Raw genomic sequence first — 22,920 nt, 5'->3', positions numbered from 1 at the left:
GTTGCGGTTTCATGTATAATGAAAAACTTTTCTTTTTTTTTTAAAAGCATGAAATTATTTTTTTATACATAGCGATAATAAACAGTAACTTTTAAAATTTTATAAGCTTACGGAATTAGTTTATATATTTAAAATATTTAACAGTAAAGCTTTTCGAAAAAAAATCTAAAGTAAAGATCAGTCTTTATAATACACTTATAATCTGGCTTTAAAATAACGAGGTGAATTTTTAACATTTATTACTTTTATTTTGTATAAAAAGTGTCATATAATTTAGGGACCCTACGAGAACCTATATTAAATACTTGAACTAGTAAATGTAATATGCATACAACCAGTTTGAACTAACCACATTGCCCCTAACTTCCCCTTTTGGGTTTCTTAAACATTTGACTTGTAACTTCTGTTATTTGCTTGAAATCAACTTTTATTTCTTGTAAACAAAAATACATGTTATTTTGTTTGTTATTTAATTCAATACAAATTGCACTGTTTACTTAACAATTTTTTTACTTTTTTGTTTAGTAATAAAATAAAAATTGGTGACATTTATGGACTTTTACAACAAAATAAAATAGTTCCTAATGATATACCATTCTTTTCATTGAAATTAACTGTTCTAGTTTCTGCAGATATTAAACTAGAGGATTCTGAGTGAAAAACTTTATAAAATTATAATGTAAAAAGTTAATAGCTGCAAACAATGATAATACTCATTTTGAGAGAAGTAATGAAAATTGGCTAGCTGAAGATTTTCAATACACCTACCGTACATTAAATGCCACATCATCAGTTAATAAAGTTGGGAAACCATTTTGAAAAGCTTGTTACAGAACAAAAAGAATAAGCCTAAGAATGTTAGTAATATTTTATTTAGTCATAAATTACTTCATGCAATAAAATTACGAGTACGAAACTGGCACAAAAATTTCTGAAATTTGAAATAAAAACCCTATTAAACCTGCTTAGATATATTCACCTGATGAATCTTTATCATTAACTATTAATGGTGATATATCAAAATCAACATACCAGCTTCTAAGAAATAGTGCAAAAAAAAAAGGCTGCTACATATCCTTTATATAATGGTATAAGATCTTCGAAAACTAAATGCTATCGCAAGAACATTCAAATAAATGGCAAGTCAATACAAATATCGCTAAAAGATCATCTAAAACACACTCTTAAAAAGCTATGTGATATACAAACTACTGTGGTAATCACAATGCTAAGGAATTAACTAAACTAACGTTTATATGCAAGGCAGGTTTTGATGGTGCTATAAAATATATTGTTTACAAACAGGTAAGTTAAAATGAAAATAGTGACGTACGAAGAGTGCCCGTTGATTATTTGTATAGTACCTTTAGAACTCAGTAGACTTTATAATAATAAAATTGTTGTAATATCATTCACCCAGAATCTGCGGCCAATATATTAAAAATAAAAGTAATACATTATTATATATAGATATGATAAATAATCTACAGACTTATTCAAAACGTCGTGAACATGTAATAATATCAATAATAGAGTTTGAAATCAATTCACTTATTTATATTTTTTATTTATTTATTTATATATTATATATTTTTTATTTATTTATTTATATATTTCAAATCGATTATATAATAATATCAATAATAGAGTTTCAAATATAGTTATATGTTTTCATTTTTTCCGAAGTAAGTGCGTATTTTTAATTTTAAAGTTTGTTGCATCGATTTTTATTTCAAGTTTAATCCACCAGAAGAGTTTGTTATTCAGTTCCATGATTTTAAGAAGTTATATGATTTGAAATTAAAAAAATTTAAATTCGCCTTTTTTTAAAGTTTTATAAAGTTTGTTAAATAATTTTTAGTATTGGCAACTATTTAACTAAAATTTATAATAAAAGCAAATATATCTTAATAAAAAGTGATTCTTTGCACTCATAAAGGGTTTTAGTAAAAAAAGTGGGCCGGATATTAGACATATGGTTTTGTCCACCATATGTCTAATATCCGGCCCACTGTGCACTGTGTGTATATATATATATATATATATATATATATATATATATATATATATATATATATATATATATATATATATATATATATATATATATATATATATTTTTTTTTTTTTTTCTTTTTGTTATGGAATAAATTTTTTATATTATTATATGAATAGCAAAATATATGAAGAAACAAAAAAACAAAAAAAATTTAATTTACTTCCTACTCTCAAACATCTTTTTTTTTATTCTAACGCAACTGTCAAAAACCTTATTTAAAACAAGTTTAAATCTTTTTATGAGGCTAGAAAATAAACAATAAAACCCCCCTAAAACTACGCAATATTCCATTGTAAAATTTTTTCTCAGTCCACAAATCAAACCATAGAGATATGTTGTTCGAAAATGCAGATCAATCAGCACAAAACTACCTACCACGTATTTCGCACTGTTATCGCATTGCAAAAATGAGTCATCCATTTTCTGATTTGAAATAACTCATATCTTTGCAGGTAGAAAATGGTTTAGACTTGGTCGTATTTTACAATCGGATCATGTATGTGCTGAAATTGTCCATCATATTTCTAATGAAATGCGTACAAAACTTGTAAACTATATATTACATAACGATAGGAAAATCGGATTTATAAAGCAGAAAGGAACAGAAATTGTTGCGATGGCTTTAAGTGTAAAATTGAATTCCATTGGACGAATTCTAGATACCAGATGGGTGTCGTCTAGCGCACGATCTGTAATGGCTGTTTGGAATTACTATGCAGCATTTTTTCCACACTTTAATGAATCATTATTGGATCTAAAATGTAATGGAGGAGATAGAGCCCAATACGCTTCAATATTTGTGAAAGTACAGCAGTTTAGAGATTTCGTGAATATTTTGCTACTGGTGACTGTAATAAAATTCCTAACAATCTTCAGCCTCTGAGCAATGCCATAAATACCCTGATGGTTTCTACAGCTAAATGTGAGCGTTATTTTTCTACAATGAATATAATCTTGTCTTCTTTGAGAAACTCTTTGACAATAAAAACCGTGACATGTTTAATATTTATTTCATTAGTAGGTCCACCAGATATTAATTTTGAAAGTATTATGTAATAAAGTGGTTTGGAAAATATCGTGATGCTAATTTTAGGAATTGTAAAGCCCCAACATTAAAGTCCGTCAATGAAAGTGAAACATTTTGGAAGATATTTTGACAAAAAAAAGTTTGTTTAACTTTTTGGCACACATTAGTACACATTGGTACACATAAATGAAACTTACATTAACTATATTAATATACTCACCATTATTTATTTTTTTTAACGACTTTTAATTTTAAACTTGACTTATTTAACGGAGACATTGTCTTAACAATATAAATGCGCCTCCTCCACCCCTCCACCCACCCTCCGGTTATTTTTTTTACTATAGGCGTTTATAATACCTTATTTGAGTAAATAAGAGATGGTAAATGTTTGCAGTACAAGTTTTTAAGAAAAATCGTACTGCAAAAAAGTAAAACTTGTACTGCATGACTCGTTAATAAAGGAGTGATGTTATGAAAAAACTATTAAAAAAACATTCCCTATATATATATATGTATATATATATATATATATACATATATATATATACATATATATATATATATATATATATATATATTAGGGCAGGTCAAAAAACAAAAATTTTATAAATTGCACATGTCTGCAAAAAAAACATGATCCTTTACACATAAGAATATAAACTATTCAAAAAAAAAAAGTTAAGTTCAAAATTGTCAAAGTTAAGACTTTGTAGAAAAGTCAAAAAAGATTAGGATTTTTATATCAACAGCAAATTTTTGTTATAAACCATTTTTTTTTTAGTAAAATAACTGTCTTGTTACTCATGCTATTTCACCTATAAAAGAGGGTTACAAATGCAGTTAATATTAGTATTGTGCTAAATAAGCTATTTATTGCGATTTTTGACCACTATAAAAACTTTATTTTGCGTAGCCTTGCCTTAAAGATTTTACTTAAACTTGTTCTTTACGTTTATTTTTATGTATACATCTTCTTAATTTTATGTATTGATTGTTTAAGATTCATTTTGAATAAGTTGCATTTTCGTCCCATTCCTACGAATAAATTTCAACGAATACATTTACCATCGTCTTCTAAATTATAAAAACACATTACTACCTGTTGGAAAATTTTGCAGCATCTAATAAAGTGCAGGGTTCTTTAAATTGTACTTTTTTAAAATAAATGCAACTTTCATTAGCATTTTTTTGAGAAAAATTTTTCGATATTAAGGGACCTAATGGAAATTGTAAAAGGAAAGTTTCTCTAGTGAAGCAATTTGATTTTAATAACTATAAAATGTGTAATAACATCAGTTATTGTCTGTTTTTGAAATAAAGCTTTCCAAAATGACCCAACAAATATTGAAAAAATATGATGACGGCATGAGAACCAGGAAGGAGTTTTTATAAATTTGCATTGCAAAATCTCAAGTGAACGTAAATTTTTACAAATTATTTATCCTATCTATCCAACAAGTTTGTCTTTCTCTGTCAGGTCAAGTTACCCTGCTACTGGTAACATGTAAACCAGTAACATGTCCAGCTGCCTTAAAAGATATTTTTTGGCAAAGATTAGGAGAAGCCAACTTCGACTTAAAACACCCCCTACCTTGGGGATCTTGCTTGAGTAAAGGCTAGAAATGGTGTCTTGATAAAAATACTCGTCTTGGGCAGATTTTAAATGCGTCCGGCTACTGTCTTGAAGAAGACCTCCTAGGCAAAGACTTTAAGGGTAAACAGATTCTACATGTTGACCAGCCTCGCACCCCTTCTTCATCTATTAGGCTGGCGCAGATGTATTTTTAACACATTGTATCCAGTTTAGGATGTTGAATACTGGATATTCTTGACTCAATGCATGGGTTTTGCTTGTGTCTTTGTTTTTATGACTAGACAACTCATTCTATTATCTCCTAATTAGGGTACAGCTCTAAAACCCAGTTTTATGGTTCTGAGGTAGTCAGGTTTCCCGAACTCTGTGGTAGCTCTCAGAGAGGCTGATTCCATCAACAGCTGAAAAATATCAGAGTAATAATAGTGCCATGTTGCTCATGGATGGTGTCCCTGTTCGTACTTTTGATGAGCATTGTCGAAGCCACATTTGGAGCCCTTTGTTACAGCTTAGGGTTTATTAGAAGTAATGAGACAATTTCTTGAGCATATTAAACACTGTACTGAGTACTGTCTATGCTTTGAGTTAAGTTCTTCAACAAATTTAAAAATGAACAAAGTACCAAAAACTATAAAAGGGTCATTCCATGCCAAATGGACCAAAATTTTAGGGTTTCAACATGTACCCCCTCAGATTTTGATAAAACTTAGTGGATTTGTTAATATCAATGAGAAAAGCAATTCCTAATAATTTCAGCATAAAATCTTTTGTGGTTCATGAGATATGGTCATTTGAAATTTCTGATTTTTCTAAAAATAAAAACTTCAGTAGCAAAAACATGATTTGTTCATACTTTGAAGCTCTATATTTTAAAAACAAAGTTTCAGAAAACCTTCTAGTTTTTTTTATTATATACAACTCTAGACTTACTTTAATAAAACTTTGACATTTAACTCTTGAATGTTACATTTTTTCCGTAATAGCTACCTAAAAAAACGAAAAAATTGTTTGCAAGTAAAAAAGTTGGTTTTTGATGAATCAATATACAAAACCTGCAGTTTAAGAAGTGAAAAGAAATATTTTTTTTAGTTTCTATATATGGTAGGCTTCTAAATTTTTAGAAATTTACTGATAAGCTACAATTCAGTAAAAAATTATAGATTTCTAAAAATGGCTGCAGCTAAATTTTAGGAAAATGTACCTCCACTTCAAACCACCGGTAACCTAGGATCAACACTGGTTTTAATAAGACTTTTTTTTCTTCTAATTTATTAGACTTTATTACAGTGATTTTAGAAAAAAATAGTGGGTACTTATGGGGAAGTTACAAAATCAGAACAATGAAAGTTGCCCAAATTGCATTAAAAACAATAAAAATAAAGTTATTGTTGTACTTTAGTTTGTATTATATATTGTAATACAAAGCATGCATGAATTTAAAAGTATTTCATAATCAGTACTAGAAATAAGTCTTTAGTTAAGCCTGAATTAAACTCAATTTTTAAATAGGCCTAGCTCTTGTCTGCCCCCTCCCCCATCCATTTACTTTTAACATTCACATTTTTTCCCAGAACTTAGAAAAAAATTGTAATTGAACACTTCTCCTTACATGGTGCGTATGGTTTTATTTCTTATGTATGAAGTGCCTTTATGCCCAAACACACCACTGAATGTACACATATAAAAACTGAAATTTAGTTTTTAATGTTTTCATATAAAACTTATTAGCAGCCTATTAAGTAAAATTGAAATGAAAGACTTTTAGTCTAATTTACCTGATTTTTAATATCATGACTCTAAATTTTATAATATTTTTTCAATACATTCATGATTCCACCCTTCCTCATTAATTTGTCTTATTTGATTATCATTTTCAAATTTAGATTGCAACTTATACCAAGTTATAAGGGTTATTCGACTTGTCAACATAGTGCACAAGTTGATTATGAAATAAATAATATTGTTATGTAATAAACAATCAATATAAACAATGAATCTTTTAAATGATTTTTGCTAAAAAACTTAGACCAAAGTGGTTTATTCCTATTAGAGGTGCTTCAGGTCTTCATTAAGTATGTGTTTGTGAGTACCACCAAAATGCAAAACTTTTAGCATTACAAATACCAGATATTTCAGACTATAAAGACCTCTTGAAATTAGTAGTATGTGACTAAACAAATCAAGACTGCATGCTGCACATTTGCCCAGATATAAACACACTAAAAAAGTATCTTACTACTTTATTTGATAGACAAGGCATGGAAGATATCAACTTTAATCAGTGGGAAAAAGCCAACCAAAAAAAATGATATAGTTCCAGTCACATTTTTTCCATTACGGAAAAAATGTGACATTTAAGAGTTCAATGTCAAAGTTTTATTAAAGTAAGTCTAGAGTTGTATATAATAAAAAAAACTAGAAGATTTTCTGAAACTTTGTTTTTTAAATATAGAGCTTCAAAGTATGAACAAATCATGATTTTGCTACTGAAGTTTTTACCCAGTAAACACGCTTTAGTTGGTCCAACTGACGGGCCAGTATTGGCTATAGTTGGCTAACTGTTGGCATTCCGTGCCAACCATTAACCGACTGTATACCGCGTGTTTTTGAATCGTAAAAGTTTTCCGTAAGTTTTATAATTATATTTTATGTAAATGTTTAGTCGAGTTAGTATAATATGAAGCAATTTATAAATTTTTTACTTTCTAACGCTTTTTTACCTTTTAATTAAACTTTTAAACTCAAACTTTCCTTCACCTTTTAATATAACCGTTTTCCTGATACAAATATAAGTACAAATATTTTACTTTTATTTATTAGTTACACATTCAGATATAAATTTTGACATTCGTTAGAGTTTTTAATTTAACTTAATGATGATTTTATTATATTGTATTTGTATTAGACATTTTAGCTCTATTTTAACTATTAATAAGAGTTAAAATACAGCTAAAATGTATATGTGCCTATAAAGTAGCATGTTTTCGTGTGCATATATATATATATATATATATATATATATATATATATATATATATATATATATATATATATATATATATATATATATATACATATATATATATATATATATATATATATATATATATATATATATATATATATATATATATATATATATATATATATATATGTAAATATATATATATATATATATATATATATATATATATATATATATATATATATATATATATATATGTATATATACATAAAGTTAAAAGTTAAAAATTCGGAAGAAGAAAAAAGAAAAAATGAAAATTATACGAAATAGTCACGAACATCTGCTATCAAATGTTGTTACATGGAAAATAATTGCACGATGTAAGCCCTAAAGTCAAGCATCTAAAGTTTGCAACATTTGTCTCCGCGAGAAATTTCATATATTGTCATATAAAGGGAGAAAACTTACTAAATCTTAATATATATAAAGGGCAATGTGTGTGTGTTTGTTTGTTCTCTATAGAAATCCAAACCGCCGGACCGATCTCGATGAAATTTGGCATGGGGGTAGTCCTCGAGGGGGAGAAGGTTCTTAGCTGGGTTTTGACCCCGTACCCCGACCCCCGGGGTCAAGGGGGCCCAAAAATGGCCCTCCCTGACCCCGGGGGTTGGGGGGCCCATTTTTGTGTACAGATATCAGGTAAGCCAGTTTAAATATTGGCCCGGGCAACGCCGGGTAACTCCAGCTAGTAAAAGATATGAAATAGTATCAAAGTGCCGGCATTTAAAGGAATTTTTACTAGGGTTAGGACTATTGTAATTGTAATTGTAAAAATTAAATACAATTACACATTACAATACAATAGTATTGTATTGTAATATTACAGAAACAATAAAAAAATTTTATTTTGGTATTGTATTGCTGTGATGAAAAACAATTACAATAAGTATTGTAATGTTTTTTTTCTAACAATACAATAAAATTTGAGAACTATTGTATTGTATTGTTTTAATGAAATAAAGTTACAATAACTATTGTATTGTTTTGATGAAAACAATTACAATAACTATTGTAGTGTATTTTTTTACATTAAAGTAGAAAAGCTAACGTGTTTTAACGTATTTATATTCATTTCTGACGAACTTACTATTATTTTTGCTATTTTTTATTTACGGATTTGCAATATATTGCAAATTTTATTTTTTACATATTTATGTAAAAAATAAAATTTGCATCACCTATCTTGTTATGTATTTCTAAGCTCTAAATGGCCGCAAAATATTGCCTGTCTGATGATAGCCTTACTATTATGAAAAATAACATTCATAAATTACTTTATTCGGCCCTTTTATTTTTCCTCTTGATTTTAATGCTGCAAAGGAACTTAAAATATATATGAAAACTAAGTTTAGTAACACAAACAGTTAAACATAATAATTCTTCTTAAATTTTATTATAATAACAATATATTGCTATTGTATTACAAAGACGAATTACAATACAACATTTATTGTTATTGTAGTGGGTCATTACAATACATTTTTTTTTCAGATATTGTTATTGCTTTATAAAGATGAATTGCAATACAATATTTATTGTTATTGTATTACAGAGTTACAATAGTTGTAAATCACAAGTATTGTTATTGTTTCTAAATTAAGTTAATACAATAACAATAATTATAGTTACTGTTATTGTTGTCATTACAATTACAATAGTCCTAACCCAAATTTTTACTATCCTTATTCGACACCGGCACCGACACCGACACCGCCTTCGACGTCTTGTTTTTGTTTTGTTTTGTTTTTGTAACATCAGAACTCGTTCCACCCTAATTTTTAATTTGTAATTTTTAAACGGTTTTCAAGTGACGAAATACACAATGGCTGATGATTGACGATAGGCATGAAACTCAGAGTTCCATCAAAAGTTGTTTTTATTCATTTTATATAATATATTTAATAATATTGAGCACTCTTAAACGGACAAGAGTATTTGTATTATTATCATTATACCATAATAATACATTATCTATTTTGTATATATATATATATATATATATATATATATATATATATATATATATATATATATATATATATATATATATATATATATATATATAGGTTATTATATTCTAATATATAAATATATATGTTATAATTTATATGTATGCATTTTGTGTTTGAGAGTGACTGAATCTATAAATGTAGGTATAGCTTATATAGTATTATTTTTAGCACTTCCCCAAACGACTACTTCTATTCCCTTATTGCTATTGACAATAATCTATCAATGCATTGATTTTCGATTCATATATGATGTCTTTTTCTTTGTGTTTACTTATTCGTTACATTTTTTCATTTCATATTTATCATATGATGGATTTATGCGATATAGAAGAACAAAGTATTGTAAAATTGTATGAATTTTTTAAAAACATCTACTAATAATTAGTACAGTTGACGTCTAAACTTCAATGTTACATATGTCATTTTTAAGTAGTTTCTAAGCTTTTCTAAACGTGTTTCTTATTGACATGGTTTTACAAGCAAGGTTTGCAAGCAAATTTGAGCTGAACTTTTTTTTTAGCCTTTAAGGAGAATTGATGTTGTTCTTTGTTTAATTTAATTTGTTTAAATATAGTAGTTTTAATAAAAAAATGTTTGTTTTTTCTTGGTTTTTTACTTATTTGTTTTCAGATTCTTAAGAACTAGGCAACTAAGCTAAGCAAGTTTTGTTTTATTTTTTAGTGCAATTGGAAAGAGCTGAAAGCTATTTTTTAATGCAATTGGAAAGAACTGAAGTGTTTTTTAGTCACTTCACACAGTATAACTGGTACTGATTTGAGTACGTTTACTATTTTTTTATTTATTTTATATTGGATTTATTTTATATTAGATATATATTTTATGTATTTAACATGGAAAACTGACTGTAATTTGTTGACACAAAAGTGATCAACAAATTACAGTCAGTAATTTGTTGATCACTTACTTAAATAATTTTGTGCATTGTAGTCTAGATTCTTTATTAAATTAAAAATAATTGATGTAAATAAATATTATTTAATATTTTTAATAAACGACTTATGTATATAAACATAAAAAGATATGGATTTCAATAAATCTTAAGTTTAAATGTAGTCTTAGATTAGAAAAGATCACAATATGCAAGATTCTTTTTCGTTTTTTTATTATTCAGTTTTAACAATAGTAATGTTACTGGCAGAGCAGGATTTACAGTTTTAAGGCTGTAAATCCTGCTCTGCCAGTAACATTACTATTGTTAAGGCCAAAAATAAGCATGTGGCGCCATATTTAGAAGTAATATTTTAGTTTAAAAAAATACAATCTTAGTTTAGCGTAATTAAAAGTTTTATTTCAATTTTTAAAAAATATTTTATAAAATCTACATTATCTTTTTTCTGTATTTTTCATTAACGAAATCTTTAATCAATAAATCTATAATAATTGACTTCATTTTGTCTGTGTTCCTTGATAATTATGCAAAATTGTTTAACGTTTTTTGTTACAGTTATTGCAAATCATTTTTTGTTAATTTTAATTTTGAAAATGACCTTTCTCCAAAGCAGTTGGATATCATGAAACGTTTGAAAATCATAAGAATGATTTCAGTATTTAGAAATGTAGCCTCCATTTGTTTTTTCTTTATAAGTTTGTACAAAAACAAATGGGACAATTCAGGAGCTTGAGTATTAAAATATTCTTTCAAATACAGATGTAGATGTTCAATTTCTACATATAAATTATCATCAATATCTTCCGTGTAGTCTTCCACCAGACGATTAACGCATGCAGGGCTTAAATTAAGCATATCGCGATCGCGAATCGCGATTACTTTTCGCACCTTCTCGATTAGTTTTTTCTTAAAATTTGTTTATTCACGATCTTTCTTTTTTTCGTGATTATTCTTTTTTTAATTTAGAAGATTGATACTCTATTCGCGAATATTTAGTGTTTTTTTACAGTATAAAACTGCAGTGACTTCTATAACGATAATTTTTTTTTTAAAGCAGAGCGTAAAGTAAAAGAAAGAAAGATAAAAGATTTAGAAAATCAATTAGCAAAAATGTTCAAATGCAGGAAAAAGACCGATTGTTTAAGGAAGAAAAAGTTTATAAAAAACAAACGATTAAATACCTATTCGAATCAAGAGTACAAGCTAATTATTGCAAAAATTACCATATGTATGGAAAGCCGTTTTCAATCTCTCCAAAAATCTCCATTGTTTATACATTTGGTAGCTTTACTTGACGTTTATAACTGGCCGTTAAATGTGAATGATGGAACTTTTGGCGATAAAGCTATCGGTGAAGTTGTTGAACATTTTTCTGAATTTTTAATTGGTGTAGGATGTGATTTGAATAATATACTTCATGAGTGGATCATTTTAAAAGCATACATGTTTCCTATCATAAGTAACAATCAAAATGAGTATTATTTGAAAATTTGGGAAATTGTTTTTTCCAAATCAAATTTGGTCAAAGAATGCCGAAATATTCTTGATATTTTTGAACTATTTTTAATTTGTCCTTTTACAAATGCGAAAGTAGAACATATGTTTTCATGTATGAATCGCATAAAAAATGACTGGAGAAGTTGTCTTAGACGAGATCTCTAAGAATCTCTACTTCGGATAAGTGAAGATGGTCCTAAGATTGACAAATTTGAACCTGATACTGCTATGGACGAATGGTGTAATGATAAAGTTAGACGATTGTCAGCAAATTTTCATCGTTATCCGGAAAAAAGAAAAAGAAAGTCAGGAAAAACAGACATTGATCTATCGACAGTTACAATATCGGATTTGGAAGAAAGTGAAAGTGAGGAAGAAAATTGTGACAACTATTAATTTTATTTTAGCGCATTGTAACCCCTTAAAACTAAAATATTAAATAATAACTTGTAATCGCGTATGATTTTTTGCTTAGTAAAAATAATTTTTTGTTAGTAAAAATCCTGAAAAAGTCTAAGCATTAAACTAGTAAAATGATTACAAAACGATCAAAATATTTGCGATTACGATTACTTTTTCTATTAGCAATCAAAAAAAGTATTAGATCGTAAAAGATTCTATTATTTAGACACATTTTTTTCTATCGCTTTATTTTATTGAATGAACTAGTAAATCAAAAAAAAATTGTTTTTTCAAATCCATGCTTTATGCAAGCAGAATTCTATTGGGCCTAGAAATTCTTTTTTTGTTATCTTTTGTAGAAGGAAAAATTACTGTTTCTTTTTTTTTTTAAATTAAAAATTACTGTTTTTACTAAATTTTTCTTTTTTAACTTAATAACTTAAGACTTATTAACTTAATAACTTAAAACAATAGGTTTTTAACTTAATAACTTAAGACTTATTACTTAATAACTTAAAACAATAGGTTTTGAATTGCTGCGCTTTAATGTCTTCGAAACTGCAAATAATTTGCAAATCAATGATTTTTGTGACGTAATACGCAATTCATATCAAATAAATAAAATGTATGGGGAAATACAAATTAAATTTTTGTTAACTTAATTAACTTTTTTTGGTCGAATTTTTCCATTTTGGATTGTCATCGAAAATGATTAAGTGTGCAAAATTTGAGCAAAATTGGTTGAGAAAAAAGCTTTCAAAAATTGATTTCAAATTTTGTGGCACACAAACATATATATATATATATATATATATATATATATATATATATATATATATATATATATATATATATATAATATATATATTATATATATTATATATATATATATATATATATATATATATATATATATATATATAAATATATAATATATATATATATATATATATATATATATTAATATATATATATAATATATATATATATATATATATATATATATAATATAATATATATATATATATTTTTATTTGATATTTATATATATATATATATATATATATATATATATATATATATATATATATATATATATATATATATATATATATATATATATATATATATATATATATATATATATATATATATATATATATATATATATATATATATATATATATATATATATATATATATATATATATATATATATATATATATATATATATATATATATATATATATATATATATATATATATATATATATATATATATATATATATATATATATATATATATATATATATATATATATATATATATATATATATATATATATATATATATATATATATATATATATATATATATATATATATATATATATATATATATATATATATATATATATATATATATATATAGAAAGTAACCTTATATAAAGTATGGAAAAAAGTGAACGCTAACTTTTATTAAAAAATACATTGAATGAAAAAGCAATAGATAGAAATATCATGGGAATTTGATAAAGTTAACTTAGATAAAAAAACTTACTTAATAAGAATTTAGTTATCATTCTTGTTTGTGATTGTGCAGGTTTTCGTGAAAATGTTAAGTTTTAACTTTTTATCACGATAATGTTTTCGTCATTTTTAATAGTTTTTTATAACTGTTTCAAATTTATAGATTGTTTTGTTAGAGTTTTAAATAATTTTTTTTACTGTTAAAAATGTATAGAAAATTAAATATTCTAGCTGTTTTAGACAGTTTAAAATATGTAATAAAAATAGAAAATGAAATAATTAATTAAAAGAAGATTATATCAAGTTCATTGATTTTACAAAAATACAGCCGTTAGATTTAATGCAATATAATAATAGTAATAATGTAAATTATAACTAAAGCTACTTTACAACCGCTGAACGTAAATGTTATGACATCATATGCAAAAATGAGACTTATTATATATGTTATTATAAATAAGTTAAAATAAATAATGCCCCCTCCCTTCCAGCGGGAGTGGAGGAGGGGTTATGAGCAACAAAAAAATCGCGATTAGATTTTTTTACGTTAATTCGAGCCCTGGCATGTCTTCAGCTTATCTTTGTTGAATCTTGTGTCTATTAAAAATACAAATTTGTCATTCAGTTCCTGATAGCATTGAGCTCTTTCTTTTAAATTTGTAGTAAGATTATTGATAGTTTTTAAAAAAAACGTTTGTCTTTTACCGTAATAAGATAGCGCTACTAGGTTTTAACCTAGTAGCGCTATCTTATTACGGTGTCTCTTTTGTAAATAATCTATGTCTGGTAACAGTAATAAATCGAATGTGTTAGTTAATCCAAGAAGATAATCTCCAAGAGATGAATAAAGTTCAGCTCATGTATCTAGAGTAATAGTTGCACTTTGCAATGATTTGGAAACAGCATTCATTCGTTGCAAAAGTTGATCCCATATTATTGTTTGTAAAGCAAATTCAATAGTTTCCATTTTCAATAGTAAATATCCAGCCACAACTCTTGTTTTATGTTTCAAAACATTCACACTCATTGATTTTGACCAATCCTTCCATTAATTTATTGTAGTTCTGGTGAATGGTTTTGACAGAGTCAGCATGAGCGCTCCACCAAGTATTCGATTCGATGGTGGTTTCAATGAACTACTTGCGAACTGTTCCAAAATACTCCACAACTTTGTAGAAGCAGAGAAAAAATTGTACAGTTCTTGAATAAAACCAAAAAAATTGGTTCCCTTGATGCAGCAATCTTCAGCAGCCTCTCCTACCAAGTTAAGAGAATGACCTGAACATGGTAAGAATTTTGCCAGCTTATTGAACTCCAAAATTCTAGTGTTCATTCCTTTATATTTTCTAGTCAAATTGCCTGAGTTATCATAAAATTGCCTTCTGCAGTTGCTGATTTCCAAGTTCAATTTTACTTTTAAAAAGTCCACGGTTGCATTAGCTAAATTTTCCATGGTGTGATTATCGATGTGAATGAAGTTGACAAATCTTTCAATAGGCTCATTAGAAATTTGATCAATTTACCTCAAGATCCCACATATTTGATCTTTGTGACTCGCATCAGGTGTTGAATCTACTGATAATTTATAATACTTAGATTTTAAAACATTGTCGCTAATTGATTGCAAAACTTTTTTTGCCATCAATACGGTTAATTTAAAACATGTATTCTTTGAGAGGTAGTTTGTTTTTTCAGAACCACTGTCATCATAATTTTTTATGTGTTTGGCCAATAAAGGATCAAACTGAGCAATCAACTCAAGCAGACCAATAAAATTCCTGTTGCTCTTAGACCGAAATTTTTCATTTGAACCTCTAAAGCTAAGTTTCTTTCAATCAATGTGCAAATTACAGCTATAACTCTTCTTACAACCTCTCTTCAGTAGTTTTTTTTCTTTGCGAACTTCGTTGAGAAGTTAATCATTTAAAAAAACCTTGTTATTTTTTCTGTGAAAGTATGCTAATGAAGCTTTTCTGTGGTCTGATGAGTGTTTATGCCCCTGAATTGATGCCCCTGAATTGATGCCCCTGAGTTTTTCCAATCTTTGTATCCCGTTAAAGCTAAAGCACATTTTGAGGGTTCAAAAAGCTTGCAGACAATACAGAACACACAACCTAATGCTGGGGAATATATGAGATATTCTCTATTAAACGTTTCACCGTTTACTTTTTTCCCCATTAACAAGCTTTTTGAGCAATATTGATCGCGATCTTGATACATCATTTTAGAGGATTTAAAGTCATAATCTGCATTTTGACATTTTAATGGACCGTTCTCTATCCAAAATTGTATATCCTCAGCTGAAAGAATTTCCCAAAGTCCTGGATCACTTTTCCTATTCAATGGCAAATCTATAGGGAAACATACTCTCTCCTTATTGAGTTCTGATTGCTCGTTTAAAGTTTGAGTTTCATCAATTGAGTCCTCTACAAAATCCAATATTTTTGCCTCTTTACTTATGCCACAGTTTGCAAGATTAGCTGAAGTTGATGAATTACCATGACATTCTGCTTTTAATAAAAAACTATCAAGTTTTCGATGTTTCTTTATGTTTTTTTCTATTTATTTATTTTTCTTTCTTTTTGCAGCTCCACTTTCATAGCTTCTTCCCATATCTGTTAAAAGGTTCTGAAAATGAACACATTTAATTAATTTAATTGCTATTGTTTACGAGCACTTATTTTACTTATATACACTCTACTATTTTTATTATTAAAATTAAGTAAAATAGCCTACATAAATAAGCGAAAGTTTGTTGAAAATAAACAGGAAAACAAACGTTAAAAATTTATGATTACTTTTTTCCCAGTGCGCTTATTTACTTTACGTAAAAATGTCTAAAATATCGCTTAAGTTTAATGCAATTTAAAATTTAAAACAATTTCTTTCTTCAATTACTAAGATATTTTAGCGTGCAAAATTTTTCTTAAAATAAACGCATTCATTTTATTTTAAATCAAATATTTTAAAACATAACGCACAAATAATAAAAAAAAAAAAATTATTATCTACCGTTTTTAATATCAATCTGGAAAATTAATCAGGCTGTTTTGCAAATAAATGTTTACTACTATTGTAAACCTTAATTAATTAGAAAAACAGCCCTAATTATAGTTATTTTCTTGGTTTGATAAGTCGAACTAAGTAATTCTAGAAAATAATATTTTAGAAGGTTCTTGGTTGAACTTTTAATTAAAAAACGTAATGTTATTAAAAAAATGTTAAATGTTAAATAAAATTGTTGAGTTGATTGTCGTTAAAGTTATTATTTATACTAATGAACAAAATGTTGCAAAATGCTTTTTGTTTAATTTTCGTCTCAAAATATTTTATTTTTTTTTAATCACGAAAATAAAAAAGTAAAATTTTTTACACAGTTGCTTTCTAATGAAAATGTATGCACTTTCCAAAAATTAAAATTTAATTTCGTTGCAATTTGATTTTGGGGCCCCTTTTTTTGCGGGGCCCCTAGGCCATGGCGTATTTGGTTACTGGCATTATGTTTAATGATAATAATGAAATTGAAGTGGATAATATTAGGCTCAAAGAAGTTATTAATGTAAATATGTAAATAAAGGCATATAATGTAAATAAAGGCAACTTGAAAATAGTTGTATTTAAGTAAAAGAGATAGGTCTAGGCAAGATGAAATTAATCGTTGTCGAAATGTAAGAAATAAAAATTCTGGCAAGTAAGTTTTCTACTCAGCGAGCAGAAAACTTACTTGCCAGAATTAAGTGTCAAACAGTGTTAATGTCTGTTCATTTGATTTTACTTTAGACAATTTAAAACAAAGCAAAGTATGAATTTGACTATTTATAGTAACAATTAATAACAGTTTTGAATTTAAATGATTTTAAATTTTTTTACTATTTCAACATAATTATGTTATTTTTTTTTTTAGTTGCCTTTGTCATCACTTGATTAGTTTGCTTACTGTTGAAACATGGTTTTAATTTTGTAAATTTAATATGATGTGAAATTTACTCTATTAATCATTAGTCAACAGTTAGAGAGAAGCTGGAGCTTAATTAAGAAATGCTGGAAATTAAAACAAAGGTAAAAATAATTTTGTTTACTGGTAACATAATAAAACCAGTTACTACTATTTATTGCGTATTTTTTTACTTTTTTTAACATGCTGCTTTGGAAACACTTTCTTTCTCTCCCTCTCTCTTTCTTAGATGAGAGGGAGAATTAATAAAAATTTTTTAATTACTCGGGAGACAGTATTGTGTGCTTACAAATATTTTATGCTATGCGCTATTGCTACTGTGTTTTGTGTTAATAGACCTAGGCTGTTATAGCTATTTTTTATTCTTTATATTTTCTGTTATATTATTATCCTAATTCTACTAACAATAAAATGCAAATAATACTTTTTTAATTAAAAGTTGTAACTTTTTTTAAATTTCTTATTTTAGGTTTTTGCAGGCTTTACTTGACTTCCTTTTTCTGGTACCTGTGTTGTGACAAATTTTAAAAAGAACTTAACTGATGTTAATGCGGTCTTTATGTCGTTAACTATAAGCAATGATATTGCTGATAGAGAGTCAAATAAAATATTATTTATAGATAAATTTATATTTAATTTTTTAAATAGTATATAAAGTTATTAATGTGTTTTTGTTAGTAAAAGTACTCATAACCTCTATTAAGGGTTGCTTACTTCTAGTTTTTTTTATTATTGCTACTGTTGTAAATTTCTACTGTTATAATTATAGTTGTAGTTGTTATTGTTATTACTACTGTTATTATTACAATGATTATTACTGTATTATTACACAGGTCAACAAAAAAAAATTTTTTTCTGGTGCCGAGCAAACAATTTGTTTTTTGTATAGCATTTCTCATTTTGATTTCAAATATGCAACTCATTTTTCACCATCACCTCAAGTTGTAAAAATAGTTGTAAACATTTATAACATTTGTACTTAAATTAAAGTGCAAAAGCGAATTTAAAAAATTGCGAAAAAAATTATATAGTTGGGCCAGTAATGGTACCAACTGTTAGCCAACTGTTTTATTACTGTTGGGCCGTTAATGTACCATTAACGGCCCAACATTTAGCCAACAGTTTTTAAAACAGTTGGCTAAGTGTTGGTAAAAGCGTTACGTTTTTTCATGGTACCAACTAAATAGCCAACTGTTGGCCCAACTGTAGCTAATAGTTGGTTATTAGGATCGGGCCAACTATTTACCAACTGTTCAATGTTTACTGGGTATTTTTGGAAAAATCAGAAATTTCAAATGACCATATCTCATGAACCACAAAAGATTTTATGCTGAAATTTTCAGGAATTGCTTTTCTCATTGATATTAACAAACCCACTAAGTTTTATCAAAATCTGAGGGGGTCCATGCTGGACCTTGGTCCAGTTGGCATGGAATGACCCAAAACTCAAAAAACCATCGTCGTCACCAAGTTCTCTAAACCTATCATTCACTAATATTCGTGGTCTTCGAAGTAACTTTTCTTCTGTTGAGTCTTATCACTTGCAAAGTTCACCAGACCTACCTGCTTTTTGTGAGACCAATATGAGTTCAGCTGTCTCATCTTGTGATCTTAGTGTTGATGGTTATCTTCCTTTAATTCGTAAAGACTCCAATAGTCACATGCTTGGCCTGGGCATGTGACTATTGGAGTCCTTCTTTACATTCGTAAGAATTCACCCATTTGTCGGGAAACTAGGTTTGAATCCACAGACTATTCTTTCATGTACTTTTGTTTAGCACCACTTCACTCTATCGCCTTCTTTGTTTTATGTCGCTCTCCTTCATCTCAAGACTGCACTCTTTTCGACGATATTTCTGATCAAATTGACCAAGCTCTCTCTCTTTATCCATCAGCTAATATCGTTGTTGTTGGTGACTTTAATGCTCATCATACTGAATGGCTTGGCTGTAGTTTCAGTAACTCTGCAGGCGTTAAAGCCCACAACTTTTGCCTTTCTCAACCCCTAACTCAAATAGACAACTTTACAACTCGTTTTCCAGTCAACCCGAATCATTTGTCTTTCCTACTCAACTTATGTCTCGTTCCTGATCCTAGTCAGTGCTCAGTTTCTCCACATTCACCCTTAGATGTTTCTGATCACGGTTTGATCTTTCTAAAACTATTATCTCATTCTTCTTTATCATCTGAATCCCCCTATCATTGTACCTCTTACAACTACCTTAAAGCTGACTGGGACTCTTACCGCGATTTTCTTCGTGATGACCCTTGGGTGAAATCTTTTATCTTCCTGCTTACAAAATTTTACATAACTTCGTGGATTCAGGTTGGCATGGAATCTTTTATTCCCTCCACAACAGTTCTTGGTCAAGTCTCACTCTTCTCCATAGTTTTCCTCACATTGTGCTGCTGCAACTTCCAATCGAAACCGTTCCTTCTATATTCATTAGCAAAACAATTCCCTAGAAGACAGATGTCTGTTTATTACTGCTAGAAACCATTGTAAAGAGGTTTTGTCAAACGCCAAATCCCTCTATTCTCAAGTCATGAAATTTCGTACTTCATCACAAAAATTAGAATCTTTAATAGCATCAATAAAAAGGGCAAACCTGTTATTCTACCTCTCTTTTATGGTTCAGACTTTGTCACCTCACCTAAAGATAAAACTGATTTGTTTGCTAAGAACTTTTCATCAATATCATCTCTTAATTCCATCAGTTGCGTTCTACTTAATATAGTCGTCAAACAGGTTGATCCATTGCTTGACATTCGTATCACTTCTGCTTCTGTATCAAAAGTGATTTCTTGCTTAGACTCTTCTACAGCTTGTTGACTGGACAACATATTTGTTATAGTTTTGCAGAAGTGTTCTCTGGAGTTGCCGTCTATACTTTCAAAGCCATTTAACAAGTAATTATCAGAGTCTGTTTTCCGGTTTACTAGAAAGCGGCATCTGTTATCCCTATTTTCAAAAATTCTGGAGAGCAATCTGATTTGTCTAACTACCGTCTAATTTGTATTCTTCCTATCATAAGCAAGGTTTTTTATTCTTTAATTAATAAGCACTTAATATTTTATCTTAATTCTAATAACTTACTTTCTGATCATCAATATGGATTTCGATCTTCTCGTTCTACAGCTGATTTGCTAACAGTAATAACGACTAGGTTTTATCGTGCATTAGATAAAGGTGGAGAGGTTAAGGCCATCGCTCTTGATATTTCAAAAGCTTTTAATAAAGTTTGGCATGCTGGTCTTCTCCATAAGCTTTCTTCTTATGGTGTACCTGTTAGCATTGTTAAGAATATAGAATTGATAGACAGCACTCTTCTTCATATTCTACAACTTCAGGGGTTCCTCTAGGTTTAAGTCTTGGCCCTATATTCATTTTAATATACATTAACAATCTTCCAGATATTCTCATATCTAAGGTGGCACTGTTCGCTGGTGATACTACCATTTATTCGTGTCATGATAAAAAGCCAACACTCTCTGATTGCTTGGAGGGGGCATTTAAGCTTGAAAAAGACCTTACTTATGCTACAGCATGGGGTTCACAGTGGCTAGTGAACTTCAATTCAGATAAAACTCAAGTTTTTTCAGCCAATTGTTATCACAATAATTTAGATCTTCCAATATTTATGAACGGTAATGTACTCGATGAGTCATCCACTCTTCATCTTCAAGGATTAACTCTTACTTCCGATCTTTCTTGGAAACCATATATCAAATCCGTTGCAAAATTAGCATCTACTAAGGTTGCATCTCTTTATCGAGCTTGATACTTTCTTACTCCGGATTCTATTCTCTATCTTTATAAATCTCAAATACGGTTTTGTATGGAATACTGTTGCCATATCTGGGGCGGATCTTCTAATGATGCCCTTTCTCTTTTAGACAAGATGCAAAAACACGTTGTAAACACAGTTGGACCTGCTCTTGCAGCCAACCTCCAAACATTATCACATAGTCGTAGTGTTGCTTTTCTTACTCTTTTCTACAAATAATATAATGGGCACTGCTCTAAAGAGCTAACGTCTTTTTAGAGCAGTGTCATCTACTAAAAATCATTCTTGTGTTATTCGTCATTCAATTAAGTCTCATCCCTTTTCTGTGACGGTTCCTATATGCTCCAAAAACTGTTACTCGTTTAGTTTTTTTCCTCAATAATACGTTTTTTGGAATTCGCTTCCTTTATCTTGCTTTCCTGATTCATATAATTTGCAATCTTTTAAGCCGTCTGTCAATCGTTATCTTGCTCTACAATCTTTATCTTTTCACTTCTTGTAACTACCTACTCTAATAGTGGTTGCTTGCAGCCTTGTTGGAAGCAAAGATGTTAAAAAAAACGTTTAAACTCTTTCATATTCATCTTGTTTTAACTTTTAAGAGCTGCAAACCAGACAATGTCCTGAATCAGTCTGGTTTTAACATAATTTTTCTTATTTGGAGAATGAATATGAAATATATAATCCATTGATTGTTAGAACGTAAATGAATGTAAAACGTGTTGATTTTTAAAACAAATGCTAAAATTAAATAATTATTGTAGCAGTAAGTTTTTTAAATGGCTCACAAGGCACAGTTTTTGTTGCTCCAAATACGATTCTACATGCATGTTTTTGTTTAGTAAATATATTTTTTTAACTCAGCGTAGCTGGTGGTTGCCCATAAAATATTGCCATAAGTTAAAAAGCTATTTATAAAGGAAGAATATGAACTTTTTAAAGATCAATTATCTAAAGATATTTTTGCTTTATACACCATTGCAATATTTAATATATAATATATTAATAATATTTAATATATTTGGAAGTTTCTCTTTCAAGAGTGCTTATATGATTTCTCCATGATAAATTTTCGTCGAAAACAACACCTAAAACGTTTGCAGTTGTTTGTGTAGTA

The sequence above is a fragment of the Hydra vulgaris genome, chromosome 12, assembly GCF_038396675.1.
Source record: "Hydra vulgaris chromosome 12, alternate assembly HydraT2T_AEP".
NCBI lineage: Eukaryota > Metazoa > Cnidaria > Hydrozoa > Anthoathecata > Hydridae > Hydra > Hydra vulgaris.
The sequence above is the reverse complement of the archived record's forward strand: the minus strand, read 5'-3'. Positions refer to the sequence as shown.